Source organism: Ascaphus truei, chromosome 1, assembly GCF_040206685.1.
Source record: "Ascaphus truei isolate aAscTru1 chromosome 1, aAscTru1.hap1, whole genome shotgun sequence".
Taxonomy (NCBI): domain Eukaryota; kingdom Metazoa; phylum Chordata; class Amphibia; order Anura; family Ascaphidae; genus Ascaphus; species Ascaphus truei.
The window spans coordinates 45,194,314-45,209,872 of NC_134483.1; positions in this window are offsets into that span (position 1 = coordinate 45,194,314).

Consider the following 15,559-nt stretch of genomic DNA (forward strand, 5'->3'; position numbering starts at 1 on the left):
GCGGTAGCACCGGAGGGAGGGGGGGGGGAGAGAGAAACACCCCGGCTACTACAGTATGTTACGTCCCGCGCGGGCAGCGGGAGCACCGGAGAGAGGGGGGAAGATGTATCAATGTATATATAAATATTTAAAGTGTATTTACCCCACCTCAAGCATGTGTCCAAACTCCTCCATGACCGGATCAGTGCAGGAGCTGACACAATTATACAAGAGGATACTATGGAGGAGGAGGAAACACGCACTAGGAGACACGCACGAGGAGGCACGCACTCCCCCCGCCCCCCCCCATATTACTTACCCGTGCAGAAAGGGCGGTTTGAAGTCCTGGCAAATCCATCCCGCGTCACAGCCAATCAGCTCCGATTTTTTTTTTTTTTCGAGCAGGGGATTTTTTTTTTTACACAGCAGGGGAAAGGTTACTGGCCACGAGCCAATATCCGATCGCAGCTGGCGAGTTGGTGACCGGGTTTGTCGAGCACTGTGTATATATATATATACACACACACACACACACACACACACACACACACACACACACACACACACACACACACACACCAAAAGTGGTAACTGTGAAGGAACCTCTATCAGTTTTATTTGGGAACATGGAAGGGTGGAGAGGAGTTAATGGGGACTCAGAAATCCCAATTATACTAAAGGCTGCTACTGTATGAAGTCTATAATGGTGCAATGGGTTAAGAGTGACCCTCCAAACTTGGAAACAATTAAAACATATTTCACTCAGCTAATGACCTTAGATAAAATGGAAACCGAGACCAATAAGGAACAATAAACAGAGATTTTTTTTTACAAAATGGGAACCCTTTATTGACTCCCTACCACAGACTGAAAAATATCAAATATTTAGGCTCTCGTGCACACATCCTGGAGTCTCTTCTGGCAAATGGCACAAAGTCATGGATGAGGTAAACAGAGGGAGAAAAGAATCAGGTTAAACGGGTATCAAGACAGGAGAACAGTATTTCTGAACCGAACGTCTGTAATATGTGTCTGACTAAAGTTATGTTTTGTACATTCTGTCAGTTAATTATTTAATTTCCAAATTGTGTATTTTTGACTTAAGCTTGAGCGTCTGATTTATATCTTTTAACTTTGTTTTACCTTTTAACTTTTTTTTTTTAGTATAGTTTAAACATGGAAAATTGTAAAGATGTGTTTATCTGTCATGTTTACCAGTGTAGTCAGGATATCCCCCTCTGGGCTTTCCCCTGCCCATTTCTACCTTTGGTTCGGCGTGGGAGGGGTGCGGGTGTGGTTGGCAGGTGCCGGTGTGGTTGAGGAAGCGATCGCGTCGCCGGCGGCTCCATTTGCAGGGTGCCGCCATTTTGTTCCTAGTTGCGCATGCGCAGTCCGGCGGCAGCCGTTTCAGCTCGCGCATGCGCAGGTTGGGAGTACGGTGGCCATCTTGCTATCCCCTTGCGCATGCGCAGAGGGGTCCCCGCGACGGCCATTAGAGATGCAAAGCTCAATGGGGAACTACAGTTCCCAGCAGCCCCCGGGGCTGCTGATCACATGCTGCAAGCCGGTCAATCGTGCGGCCTGGTTCCCCTGCTCAGGGGATTGATACATTTGGAGGGCGGAACCACGCCAGTCAGAAGAGGGACAGCAAAGGGTCAGGTAGTGTCCAGGGATCAGTGCTCCTCTGGGCTAGGCAAGACTGTGTCCCCCAGGCCCCAGTTAGGCCTGACTCACGACAAAAGTTTGTGTTTGCTTTAGGGACAGGCCCTTAGGTAGGGACTCTGCCCCAATAGCTATTTGGTAGTCATGGACACAGCTGCCACGCTGCGCAGCCATGCAAGGTGGGTTCTGGGATCAGAGCACCACAAAGGACACAGACTATCCTGCGATGAGATTATCCACGCTGGAATTCACCCCACACGGTGGCGGAGGACGACGTTGACCGGACGGATTACCTTGTGTATTCTGCAGTACCCGGGTGCAGGAGCCCCGGGCAGGTATCGTTCTAAAAGTGCACCAACACTGTACAGTACGGCGCTGATCACGCCTTAAGGGTGGGGGTTTACTTGGTGAAACTTACATGGTAGAGTGGCCAAGGGCCTTGGACACACTGTGGACACGGTGTGGGGTAACACGGTGGTGGGTTACTACAGCCGGGCATGGTGTGTGGGCAATTGTACCTTCTATGCAATATAGAGTGGTTAAGAGATATAGATATATAATAATATATATATATTTACATACATAATATATATATATAATACCGATATGTGTGCTTAGTAAAGGTTATTGTTATATTCTGTATAGTATTATTTTTTCTTGCACGGGTTTATCCCCACCAATTGGGATCCCATACAGGTGGAGGCGCTGTCATCTAGTAGCTCAGGTATACCCCAGGCTCTCAGTGGCGGAGTCAGTTCTCTGTGAGCCAACAGGTTATATCAGCACCTGTAGACTCTTCCCATAAAGGGGTAAGAGGGCTACACCAGCAATTGGTTGGAAAACCAATAAAAAGAACAATGAGGAAAAAACAAACAAGGAGAAAAAGGGCATGACACATCTCTGTTCTAATTGCAGTGTAATAATACTAAACTAACTAAAAAAAAATATTTTAAAGAGCCGATTTAAAAATAAATACAGGACAAGATATTGTCATGCTACAGTAATAGGGTACCACAGATGTCTCTTGATCTGCAACCTGGTCAAAATGCCTTGTCTGTTATAAATGATTATTTTAAAGACACAATCGGTGATAAAGAGGCAGATTGTAGTAGTCCAGTTAATTGGCCAAAATCTGAAAGTGAGACCCTGATTTACAGAAGGTTTTAAAAGAGACACCAACCATAACCTGTAGAAGGGCCAGAAACTTGAAAGATAGACTGGTTCATAGCCATTTCATGGTAAAAAGAACTAGGACATGGCTAGGAGATAGAAAACCTATTGGGTCCTATCCATGTGGCCGATGCCGTGCATGTCCATTTATGAAAGCCACTAAAGAATTTCCTGATCGAGCAATCCCGAAAGTACATGGTATCAAGAACTTCATCAACTGTTTAACAGTTGGAGTAATTTACCTAATTACATGTAGATGTGGCATGAGATATGTGCGTAAAACTCACAGGGCCCTAAAAATAAGGGTATTTGAACATCTGGGTTCAATTAGGAACGAACAAGATGCCCCAGTAGCACGACACATCCACGAACACCATAATGGTGATCCACGTTTTCTTAGCTTTTGTGGAATAGAACATATACCATGGGGCCCCAGGAAAGGGAACTGGGACAAACATCTCATGCAGCGGGAATGTCAATGGATTTTCACACTACAACCCAATGTACTTAATGAGGGGTACATTTACTCTGCATTTTTGTGAACAGATGACTATTTAACAAATCTGAAGGAATATCTCCGGTCAAGTTTATTATGGGTCATTAGGGGATCCGGGTATACAGTGGAGTTTTAAAACTCCAAAATGCCTGTTTTGACTTTTAGAGGCGGACAATCTAAATTATACACACTCCTACACCATGAGAAATTCATAGGTATGACAGTAAATGACAGTACGGTGTACTATCGGATGTGCACATGTCTGAGGTAGTATCAACATCTATACTATCATCAGGACAATGGGCACATGCATGACACTATTCATATGGATATTTATGAAGAGCGTCTACTACAAGATCGAGTGTGTCCACAGGGTTCTACTAACTGGGGATCCAGGGATACAGTGCAGTCATATACTCCCTTGTGTCCATTTTGACTCTTAGAGGTGGTCACATTAAGGCTCATACAGTCCTACAACATCACATACCTCTCTCTCATAGATGGTATTGGTAAAAAAAAACCTTTTTCCCTATTGACCATATTGCAGAATCTGCTACAAGTTTGAGTACTTTCACTACCCAATTACCGTATACTACACTTTAGTTATACTAGATGTGGTTACAGTATATGTCATGTCATCAAGATTGAGGATTTCTATATCTCACTATCTACCATACTTATTAACTGACTAAGTGTTTACACTTGTATATGATAGCATGACAAGTAGCCCCTGTGTAATATATGCTTGCAGGCATCTGCCTTAATAAAGTGGCAAAATACTTCTGTTTTACATAATGTAGTATCACATAGATACTGATAGATCCCAAGATCTATACACACAAAGAAAAGGGATCAACATAAAAGTATTACTAAAAGGTGCAGACCATCACAGGCTCACAAAAGGTTAATACCAAAGATATAAGCGTGTGAGTTACACTGTGAGGTCTGCACCGCCCATTTTCACTGTGATATGGCTGGAATACGCGAATGCACTTCCAGCCACACAGATAAGATGCCATAGGAGTGGCTGGATACCACTCCCTACACCTTGACAAAGCGCCTTGCGGTCGTGAAACGTACGTCGGTTTTTACTGACGTATCAGGGAGGGCATGCGTGGAGCCGTGAGAAGGGGCGCACCGAAGCACTGCAGTCGCAGCAGGTTGTATTAATCTGGAATCCTAGTCCAGTGGCTAATATATATGCCTACATGCCTACTCTTGTATGCGACGGCTGTATATAGTATATACTCATGATGGGAGTACTGTGATACACTTTGTAACCCCTTGTATCACCCTGTATCGGTGTTGGCTTTAGGATGTATGGAGCAGCATGAGAGTAAATGAAGTGATACTACTCTTCACAGACATACATCTCTATAACCTAATGAGGGTATGTGTTAACAACTGTAATAATTGGGTCATTACCTACTCAGTTATATACAGCCAACACAAACACTGAGAACTATATCTACGTGACTTTTATAGACTCAAGATACAGCTAAACCCCGTTATAGCGCAATCCTCGGGGCCACCCGATCCGACCGCGCTAGAACCGGGGTCGCGCTAATTTTTTAAAAAAATGGCCGCCGCGCACCTGATCGGGAGGGAGGGAGTGAGGAGGGATGGAAGGAAGAGGTGGCCGGAAGCCCTACACGTCCCCTAGCAACCTGCTCCTTACCTCCCACCACCGGCATACATTTCCTCTCCCCCCAAGCCCCCACACCTACCGGCCCTCCGCGGCATAGCCCACGCGGCCCTCCGAGTCCCAGCCTGCTCATCACTCACCCCCCCTCCTCCCGACACCCCCCCTCCTCCCGACACCCCCCCCTCCTCCTGATGCCAGCTCCGCTCCGATCTCAGCAGCTTACACCAAAGGTAGGGAGGGGGAGTGGGAGGTGTGGTGTAGTGTGCTGTGAGAGTGTGTTGTGAGTGCTGTGAGAGTGTGCTGTGTGCTGTGAGTGCTGTGTGCTGTGTGAGTGTTCTGTGTGCTGTGAGAGCTGAGTGCTGTGAGAGTGTGCTGTGAGTGCTGTGTGCTGTGTGCTGTGTGCTGTGTGCTGTGTGCTGTGAGAGTGTGTGCTGTGAGCAGTGTGCTTGGAGTGTGTGCTGGGAGTGTGTGCAGTGGTGCAGTGAGAGTGTGTGCAGTGTGTGTGCAGTGAGTATAAATGTGTGTGCGTGCAGTGAGAGTGTGTGCAGTGTGCAGTGAGTGCTGGGAGTGTGTGCAGTGAGAATGTGTGCAGTGTGCAATGAGAGTGTGTGCAGTGAGAGTGTGTGCAGTGAGTGCTGGGAGTGTGTACAGTGTGCTGTGACCAGTGTGCTGTGAGCAGTGTGCAGTGAGAGTGTGTGCAGTGTACAGTGTGCAGTGAGAGTGTGTGCTGGGAGTGTGTGCCGTGAGAGTGTGTGCCGTGAGAGTGTGTGCCGTGAGAGTGTGTGCAGTGAGAGTGTGTGCAGTGAGAGTGTGTGCGTGTGCAAAAAAATGTAAAGATTTTTCTCTTGTAGACGTTTGGAGAACTCAGCACCAGGGCCAAAGGGACTACATGTTTTTCTCCGCACCCCATCAGATTTATTCCCGCATAGATTATTTTCTAATCACGAAAAATATCTTGCAAGCCTCAGTGAAGTCAGATATCAGGCTTATTACATGGTCTGATCACGCGCCTATTAACTTAAGCCTCACCCTTCCGCTCACAAAACCCAACTCATTCCATTGGAGACTAAATGATTCCCTACTGAACCACCCTGATAGAGAGGGAAATCAAGGAGGCCCTAAAATAATATTTTGCCCTTAATAAAGGATCTGTATTTACCCCGACAATGCTCTGGGAAGCCCATACAGCAGCAATCAGGGACAATTTCCTATCCATCGCTTCCCACAAAAAAAAGGCCAAACTAAAATTACACAAAGAACTGATGGATAAGATAATGAAATTAGAACTATCGCATAAAATGAACCCATCTAAAAAGGGATATAAAGCCCTAACTGCCACCAGATTAGAATTGAGAAAATTACAGCTGGAGGAGGTAGAAAAAGCCCTGAAATGGACCAATCAGGGGTTTTACGATAAGGGAAACAAGGCGGACAAACTTTTGGCCAATAGGTTGAGGGGGGTGTGGACGAGAACGAACATTACGGCAATTAAGAATAAGAAAGGTGACATCTCCTACAAAGAGAATAAAATAGCGCAAGAATTTCACAAAATTATATAATCTAAACTCCCAAAAAGATCCACGGCAGCCCTCAATACAAGAGGCAGTGTCGAAATATTTAGATAGCAGTATTTTACCAAAGGTCTCTGAGGAAGAAATCCTGACACTGAACGCCAAAATAACACAAAAAGAAATAGCAGATGCAGTCAAAACACTGAAAATATCTAAGGCCCCGGGTCCAGATGGCTTCCTCACCATCTACTATAAGAGATTCTTACCTATCCCCTTATTTGATGGAAATGTTTAATTCTTTCATGGATGGTAACCCAATCCCCCGTCCATGACTACAGCTAATCTGGCCATTATTCACAAAGAAGTGAGAGATCCTATGCAGTGCGATAGTTACCGACCGATCTCCCTACTGAATAATGATTTGAAGCTTTATAGCAAAATCTTAGCGTGCCGACTGAACCCCATACTACCCAGATTGGTCCACAAGGACCAAGTAAGTGAGTTTTGTCTCTGGCCGGCAGGCATCAGACAATACCAGGAAAATAATTGACTTAGTCGATCCTATCCAGTTTACGGGAACCAAGGCTATTCTACTGAGTCTGGATGCAGAGAAGGCGTTTGATAGAATTGATTGGCTGTTTTTAAACAAAGCTTTACAGAAATTCGGATTCAGGGATTCTTTCCTAGAAGCGGTAAGAGCTCTCAATAGGTATCCTACAGCCATGGTCAAATTACCGGAGGACAACCCGGGACTAATCAGAATTAAAAATGGCACCAGACAGGGATGCCCATTGTCCCCCCTCCTTTTCGCCATGACGATCGAACCACTGGCACAGAAAATTAGAGACAAAAAAGGATATTCAGGGCATAGCAATTGGGAAAACCTACAAAATTTTGTTGTTTGCCGATGATATCATTCTGACCATGGTGAGCCCCCAGACCGCACTACCTAACCTCCATAGAGAACTGACAAATTTCGGAAAAATTATTATAAAATATGGGAACTATGGCTGGCCCAATAACCGGAATATGATTACCCGAAACGGGAGTGCTAGGCCCTCGATTACTTCCCTCCTCCCCCCGCCCCTCCCATATGCCACCTCTAATGACTGGTGTGGAGATACAGATAAGCGGAGGGTGGAGGTGGCCGGACCTGGACCTGTGACGAGCAGGGACTCCCCTCTACCTCCTTTACCCCTCCCTCTCTGCCTTTCCCCCTCCCATCCCTTCTTTTATTCTATCACTCCTCTCAGTTAACTGGATACCCCCGGCTGGGGGCGCCCGCAAAGGTCAGTACAGTACAGGAGGGCAAATACCCCCCCCCCCTCCAAATTACGATAAATGTAATATAAAAGAAAAAATGGTTTTACATTCCAGTCGATTTTTTCTTTTTTTTCTTCTCTCTCTACTCTTGCCTATATTATTAGAAATTAGTTAGTATTAGGTACAGAAGACACATTGTTTTGATGTTCCTGTAATTTCATCTACTTGCCTAATAAAAAAAGTGTGAACAAAAAAAAAATGCCTCGTCTGTTATAAATGATTATTTTAAAGACACAAATAGTTATAAAGAGGCAGATTGTAGTAGTCCAGTTAATTGGCCAACATCTGAAAGTGAGACCCTGATTTACAGAAGGTTTTCATAGAGACACCAACCATGACCTGTAGAAGGGCCAGAAACTTGAAAGATAGACTGGTTCATAGCCATTTCATGGTAAAAAGAACTAGGACATGGCTAGGAGATAGAAAACCTATCGGGTCCTATTCATGTGGCCGATGCCGTGCATGTCCATTTATGAAAGCCACTAAAGAATTTCCTGATCGAGCAATCCCGAAAGTACATGGTATCAAGAACTTTATCAACTGTTTAACAGTTGGAGTAATTTACCTAATTACATGTAGATGTGGCATGAGATATGTGCGTAAAACCCACAGGGCCCTAAAAATAAGGGTATTTGAACATCTGGGTTCAATTAGGAACGAACAAGATGCCCCAGTAGCACGACACATCCACGGACACCATAATGGTGATCCACGTTTTCTTACCTTTTGTGGAATAGAACATATACCATGGGGCCCCAGGAAAGGGAACTGGGACAAACATCTCATGCAGCGGGAATGTCAATGGATTTTCACACTTCAGACACTACAACCCAATGTACTTAATGAGGGGTGCATTTTTGTGAATAGATGACTATTTAACAAATCTGAAGGAATATCTCCGGTCAAGTTTATTATGGGTCATTAGGGGATCCGGGTCTACAATGGAGTTTTAAAACTCCAAAATGCATGTTTTGACTTTTAGAGACGGACAGTCTAAATTATACACACTCCTGCACCATGAGAGCTATATAGGTATGACAGTAAATGACAGTACGGTGTACTATCGAATGTGCACACGTCTGAGGTAGTATCAACATCTATATGTGACGACTCAGGAGATACCATCCTCTCCTTGCCCCTCTCTCCCATCTCCTGTTACCCTTTCTACTCCTTCCCACTCCTCTCCTTCACCTTCTACCTCTCTCCCCTTGCCGTAGCGCATTCCCCGCAGGTCCCGCATACCCACGCGCTCCCTTAGCCCCTGCTTTGATCCTCCCCGCTTCCTCTCCCCCGCGGTAGCTCCTTTACCTTCCCCTGTGGTGCCATCCGTCCCATTGCCTCCTCATCGCTTGATGCCCACGGCGCGGCGTTCCGCGCGCCTGGTGACACGTCCGGAGCGTGCACCCCCTCAGCCCACGGAGGACGCGCGTGCATGCTCCTCTCTGCCTTTGCTGGCCATCGGACGCGTTCCCCTCCTCTTGGCTCCGTCCCCCTCCTGCGGTCTTCCCCTGCTCCGTGCGGGCCGCGCCTGTGTTGCGACCTGTGCACGCGCATCCATAGCTTACAGGGGGCGCGCGCACAGACTCTTCTTATCAGGTTCCCCCTGTCTCCGCCTCCCAAGCTGTACAGGCCATTCCCCTGACTGCCCCTTCTGTCTCCTCCTCTCCCCCTGACCTATCTCTAGCTTCTCACTCAGGAAGCGTTTGTGCAGAGCTCCCAGGCATTTGCTGTGGGATCAGGTTGTATTCTTTCTTTATTTGTTATATTATTGTGGGGAACTGTGGGGGAGTATACTGTGAGTATACTGTGTGTTTTGTGAGGGTTTTGGGTGTATTTTCAGGTTTAAAAAACGTTTTTGGTTTTCACCCAGAGGCTGCAGTGTTTTAACCCAGCATAAGCTGCAGTTTGGCTGGCTGGAAACTGCAGTCTCAAACCCCTCTCACCTTCCCCACCCCTGGCTGTTTATTTTACTTCTATTTTCTTTAATTTAAGCCTGATTTGTTTATTTTTCATTTGCATTTGGGAGTTCTGTGTCTTACTTTAAGACCTTCAATATTGTGGTGTGGTTTCTTGTAAGAGAGAGTTAAATAATAAGGGGAGAAAAGAGAAGATTACAGCAGGTTTTAAAAAGCTGTTTTTCTTCCCCTCCCTGTGCAGAGATAGTTAATTGGTTCTTAAAGGGACAGTTTCCTCTCTGCAACTCTCTTCCTAAGCACTATTTCCTCCCCTTACTTAGAGGCTTATATTATCATGCCTGGGGGGAATAGGACTAGTGCAGCAACGGGGGCCACACCTGGACACCGGACTCCAAAAACTGGGGCCCCTAGGATCAATAACCACAGCCCTAGGCCTGGTACATCCAGTGCCCTGGCCACATCTCCCCTGGCTCCTGTTGTCAGTTTAACCCCTGCAGTCCCAGTTCCAACATGGGCGCAGGTGGCAGCTGCAGGCGTTGACCCCAGCATCAACAACGCTGGGGCCACGCCCGGTGTGAGCAGGAAGCTTGGGGTGAGGTGCCCAATGTCACCTGGCCTTAACATGGAGATCTATGTGAGGGCTGTGGCAGACGTTGTGGGTCCCTCTGCTGTGGTGGCGGCCAGCAAGATGTATGGGAGGGGCATTTTCTTCCTCCGTACGCTGGCTGCCACCCACACCTTGGTGCAGAAAGGCATCAATGTAGGGGGGACCTACATCCCCATAGAACCCATGGAGGGGTTAGGCACAAAAATCATCCTGTCCAATGTGCCCCCCTTCATCCCAGACAGCCTCATGCGCCCACGCCTGCAAGCCCTGGTTGATATTAAATCTCCCATAACAAAAATTCCGCTGGGCTGCATGGATAGAGCGCTGAGGCATGTGCTCTCATTTAGGCGGCAGGTACAAATGCTGCTGCCGGGGAACACAGAATCTGTGGAGGGTTCTTTTGGGGTGCCCTACGAGGGCATCAATTATACTGTGTTCTATGGCACGGAGGGGGTTAGGTGTTATCTGTGCAAGGAGCTGGGGCATACTCGTAGGAGTTGCCCCAAAGGGAACAGGAATCCCACCTTAGCTCCTGCACCCGCCCCTCACTCTGCCAAGACACCCGGTACCGCTGTGCCTACCTCAGCGGGGCCCTCAAGGGCCCAGGTCCCTCCTGGGACCACAAGAGATGTTGCTGTCCCATCCGGAACAGTGACATCTGTACCTCTCCCCAAAGACCAGAGGGAGAAGGAAAAGCCCTCGAGGGCCCAGGTCCCCCCTGGGACCGCAGGAGATGTTGCTGTCCCTTCCGGAACAGTGACATCTGTACCTCTCCCCAAAAAACCGGGAGAGAAGAAAAAGGCCACCCAGATTCAGCCACCCTCTGTCGTCGCTGTCTCCCCCCCCCCCCCCAAGAACCCCCTAACCCCAATGTAAGCACCGTACAGGGTGAAGGGGAGCGGGAGAAAGCGGCACCCTTTCCTGGGAAATCAATCCCCAGGAAGAGCAAATTTAAAACTAATAAGAGGGTGATTGAGGAGGTCGAGGAGGGTGAACCGTATTACGTTCACCCTCGGATGTCTCCGAAGCGGAACGAAACATCAGTTCCGCACAAGGTGGCTCCATCAGGCCCACTGGTTAGGATTAGCCAGTGTGAGCCGGACCCCATAAAGATGCAGCCCCCCCCCTCGAAGATCTGGAGGGAATGCAGGAGGAGGTACCCGGCGTCCCTGGGGCGGAAGATAAAAGTACTCAACAACATGAGGCTTTGCCCCTAGAAATAGACATTGGGGAGCCTTCCAACACCCCTCCCAGTTGGAGAACATCCCCCGGGGACTTGTGTTTCGGTGAATCTGCCGCACCGGACGCAGTTGTCTTTGGGGACTCGGAGGTCGGCCAGGATCCCCCTCCGGCTGTGTCGCCTTCGGGTGGCACACCTGAGGCTGAGCCCCGGTTTGTGTCACCGGAAGAAGGGGATGGGCTAGGGCTGACCCCGTGGTTGGGGGTTTGGAGGATGGAGCAGGGGAGGCAGGTGTGGGTGAGGGTGTTTTAGCGAGCACTTCACTTTGCATCTGGGAGATGCCATATATGAGCTCTCCTGGTGAGCAGTTTTGGTCGGGCACTTTGTTGGAGGCGACTGCTGGGCTGGACCCTCCCTATAAGATACTTGCTGAAGTGCCCTCCCGCGATTCGCGGTTTCGCAGGTTCCAGGTACTCTCCTTTTTACAGAAGGGAAAGTATTCTGTGAATTTCCTGCAGGAAACCCATACCCCACCAGAGGCTGAAGCCAGCTGGCATTTGGAGTGGCGAGGCAGTGTCTTCTTCAGCCACCTCACTTCATCATATAGTGGGGTGGTAACCCTGTTCTCTGAGTCCTTTCAACCAGAGCTGCTGCTTGCCAAAGCTGTTGTTCCAGGTCGCCTGTTGCATCTCAGGGTCCGGCATGAGGACTACACGTTTAATTTCCTGAACGTGTATGCTCCTGCCACCGGACCCCTGAGAAGGCAGTTCTTCGTCAGAATGTCTGAATACCTGGAGACAGTCGACGCGGACGAATACGTGGTGCTCGGGGGTGATTTTAACTGTACCCTCGAGGCTCGGAAAGACCGGAATGGTCCGGAGCCACACCCGTGTTCTGCGTCGGCCTTGCGGGAGGTCATCACCCGCTACTCCTTGGTAGACGTCTGGCGAGAACAACATCCTGAGGCATCCACTGAGTTCACCCATGTTAGGGTGTTTAGGGGTGAACGGATGTCCAGGTCCCGGATCGACAGGCTGTATTTTTCCAGCCACAGCCTGTCAAGAGCCCAGTCCAGTGCCATTAGGCTGGCGCCGTTTTCGGACCACAATTGTGTCCGTGACGGTGACGCTGCTACCTGCAGCACCCTCGGCTGCATATTGGCACTTCAACAATACGTTGTTGGAGGACAAGGGGTTTGCGACGTCGGTCCGAGACTTTTGGATGGCCTGGAGAGGTTGCAGGTCAGACTTTGCCACGTTAGAGCAGTGGTGGGACGTGGGCAAGGTTCATCTGCGCCTCGTGTGTCAGGAGTACACCAAAGTTGTCAGCGGGCGGCGCGTGCTGAGATCGAGGCCCTCAGGGAGGAGGTGCTCGATCTCGAGAAGCGGCTGTCTGTGGCAGGAGACCAATACCTGCAGAGTATGTACGTGGAGAGGAAGTGCGCTCTCCGGGACTTGGAAGATCAGAGAGCTCGGGGGCGTATGTGCGATCCCGCATCCACTTCCTTCGGGAGAAAGGATCGCGGGTCGCGCCTCTTCTACGCGCTGGAGAAAAAGAGGGGAAACCGTAGACATATTACCTGCTTGTTGGCAGAGGACGGAACCCCTCTGACTGACCCGGAGAGCATCCCTCCTCGAAGATCTGGAGGGAATGCAGGAGGAGGTACCCGGCGTCCCTGGGGCGGAAGATAAAAGTGCTCAACAACATGAGGCTTTGCCCCTAGAAATGGACATTGGGGAGCCTTCCAACACCCCTCCCAGTTGGAGAACATCCCCCGGGGACTTGTGTTTCGGTGAATCTGCCGCACCGGACGCAGTTGTCTTGGGGACTCGGAGGTCGGCCAGGATCCCCCTCCGGCTGTGCCGCCTTCGGGTGGCACACCTGAGGCTGAGCCCCGGTTTGTGTCACCGGAAGAAGGGGATGGGCTAGGGCTGACCCCGTGGTTGGGGGTTTGGAGGATGGAGCGGGGGAGGCAGGTGTGGGTGAGGGTGTTTTAGCGAGCACTTCACTTTGCATCTGGGAGATGCCAGATATGAGCTCTCCTGGTGAGGAGTTTTGGTCGGGCACTTTGTTGGAGGCGACTGCTGGGCTGGACCCTCCCTATAAGATACTTGCTGAAGTGCCCTCCCGCGATTCGCGGTTTCGCAGGTTCCAGGTACTCTCCTTTTTACAGAAGGGAAAGTATTCTGTGAATTTCCTGCAGGAAACCCATACCACTCCAGAGGCTGAAGCCAGCTGGCATTTGGAGTGGCGAGGCAGTGTCTTCTTCAGCCACCTCACTTCATCATATAGTGGGGTGGTAACCCTGTTCTCTGAGTCCTTTCAACCAGAGCTGCTGCTTGCCAAAGCTGTTGTTCCAGGTCGCCTGTTGCATCTCAGGGTCCGGCATGAGGACTACACGTTTAATTTCCTGAACGTGTATGCTCCTGCCACCGGACCCCTGAGAAGGCAGTTCTTCGTCAGAATGTCTGAATACCTGGAGACAGTCGACGCGGACGAATACGTGGTGCTCGGGGGTGATTTTAACTGTACCCTCGAGGCTCGAAAAGACCAGAATGGTCCGGAGCCACACCCGTGTTCTGCGTCGGCCTTGCGGGAGGTCATCACCCGCTACTCCTTGGTAGACGTCTGGCGAGAACAACATCCTGAGGCATCCACTGAGTTCACCCATGTTAGGGTGTTTAGGGGTGAACGGATGTCCAGGTCCCGGATCGACAGGCTGTATTTTTCCAGCCACAGCCTGTCAAGAGCCCAGTCCAGTGCCATTAGGCTGGCGCCGTTTTCGGACCACAATTGTGTCCGTGACGGTGACGCTGCTACTGCACCGACACACTTTATTCGAGCAAATACCCGGTATGTACCTGGCAGATACCTGGAATGCGCCGCTCCTAACCTCTGACAAGCCCCGTTGCATTTGCCTTCCCAGCCTGGGTTCATGCCTGGCTGATGGGCGGCTGATCTGTTAAATGATAATGATTAGGATTTAATAGGCTGCAATGCTTCGCGTGTCTACCAGATGGCATAAATTCATGAATTGTAATGCAGTTTATATATATATACTGTGCAGTATTGCAGCCAGCGGGAATAAAATGCTTCAATCCCTGCTTGGAAAATAACTCAATGCACTCGGGCAGAAAACAGTCACAAACCTCAATACACCCGGGTATACCCGAATTCGTGGGACTAGCCAAGCTCGAATAAAGTGTGTCGCCAGTGTACCTGCAGCACCCTCGGCTGCATATTGGCACTTCAACAATACGTTGTTGGAGGACAAGGGGTTTGCGACGTCGGTCCGAGACTTTTGGATGGCCTGGAGAGGTTGCAGGTCAGACTTTGCCACGTTAGAGCAGTGGTGGGACGTGGGCAAGGTTCATCTGCGCCTCGTGTGTCAGGAGTACACCAAAGGTGTCAGCGGGCGGCGTGATGCTGAGATCGAGGCCCTCAGGGAGGAGGTGCTCGATCTCGAGAAGCGGCTGTCTGTGGCAGGAGACCAACACCTGCAGAGTATGTACGTGGAGAGGAAGTGCGCTCTCCGGGACTTGGAAGATCGGAGAGCTCGGGGGCGTATGTGCGATCCCGCATCCACTTCCTTCGGGAGATGGATCGCGGGTCGCGCCTCTTCTACGCGCTGGAGAAAAAGAGGGGAAACCGTAGACATATTACCTGCTTGTTGGCAGAGGACGGAACCCCTCTGACTGACCCGGAGAGCATCCGGGACAGAACCCGGAATTTCTATGAAAATCTTTTCTCTCCGGAGTCCATCCAGCAAGATAAATGAAGGGTCTTATGGGAGGGGCTTCCCACGGTCAGTGGGGATGGAAGGGAGCGGCTTGAGTTACCATTGACTCTGGCCGAGCTCTCTGAAGCGCTCAATCTCATGTCCCGCAGAAAAACGCCGGGGCTAGACGGGCTGACTGTGGAGTTCTTCCGGTTTTTCTGGGAGATGCTGGCACCTGATTTCACCGAGGTCCTAGCCGAAGCCCTGGAGACCGGTGAGATGCCCCTTTCGTGTCGGCAGGCAATACTGTCTCTGCTGCCGAAGAAGGGAGATCTCCGCCAGAACTCTAACT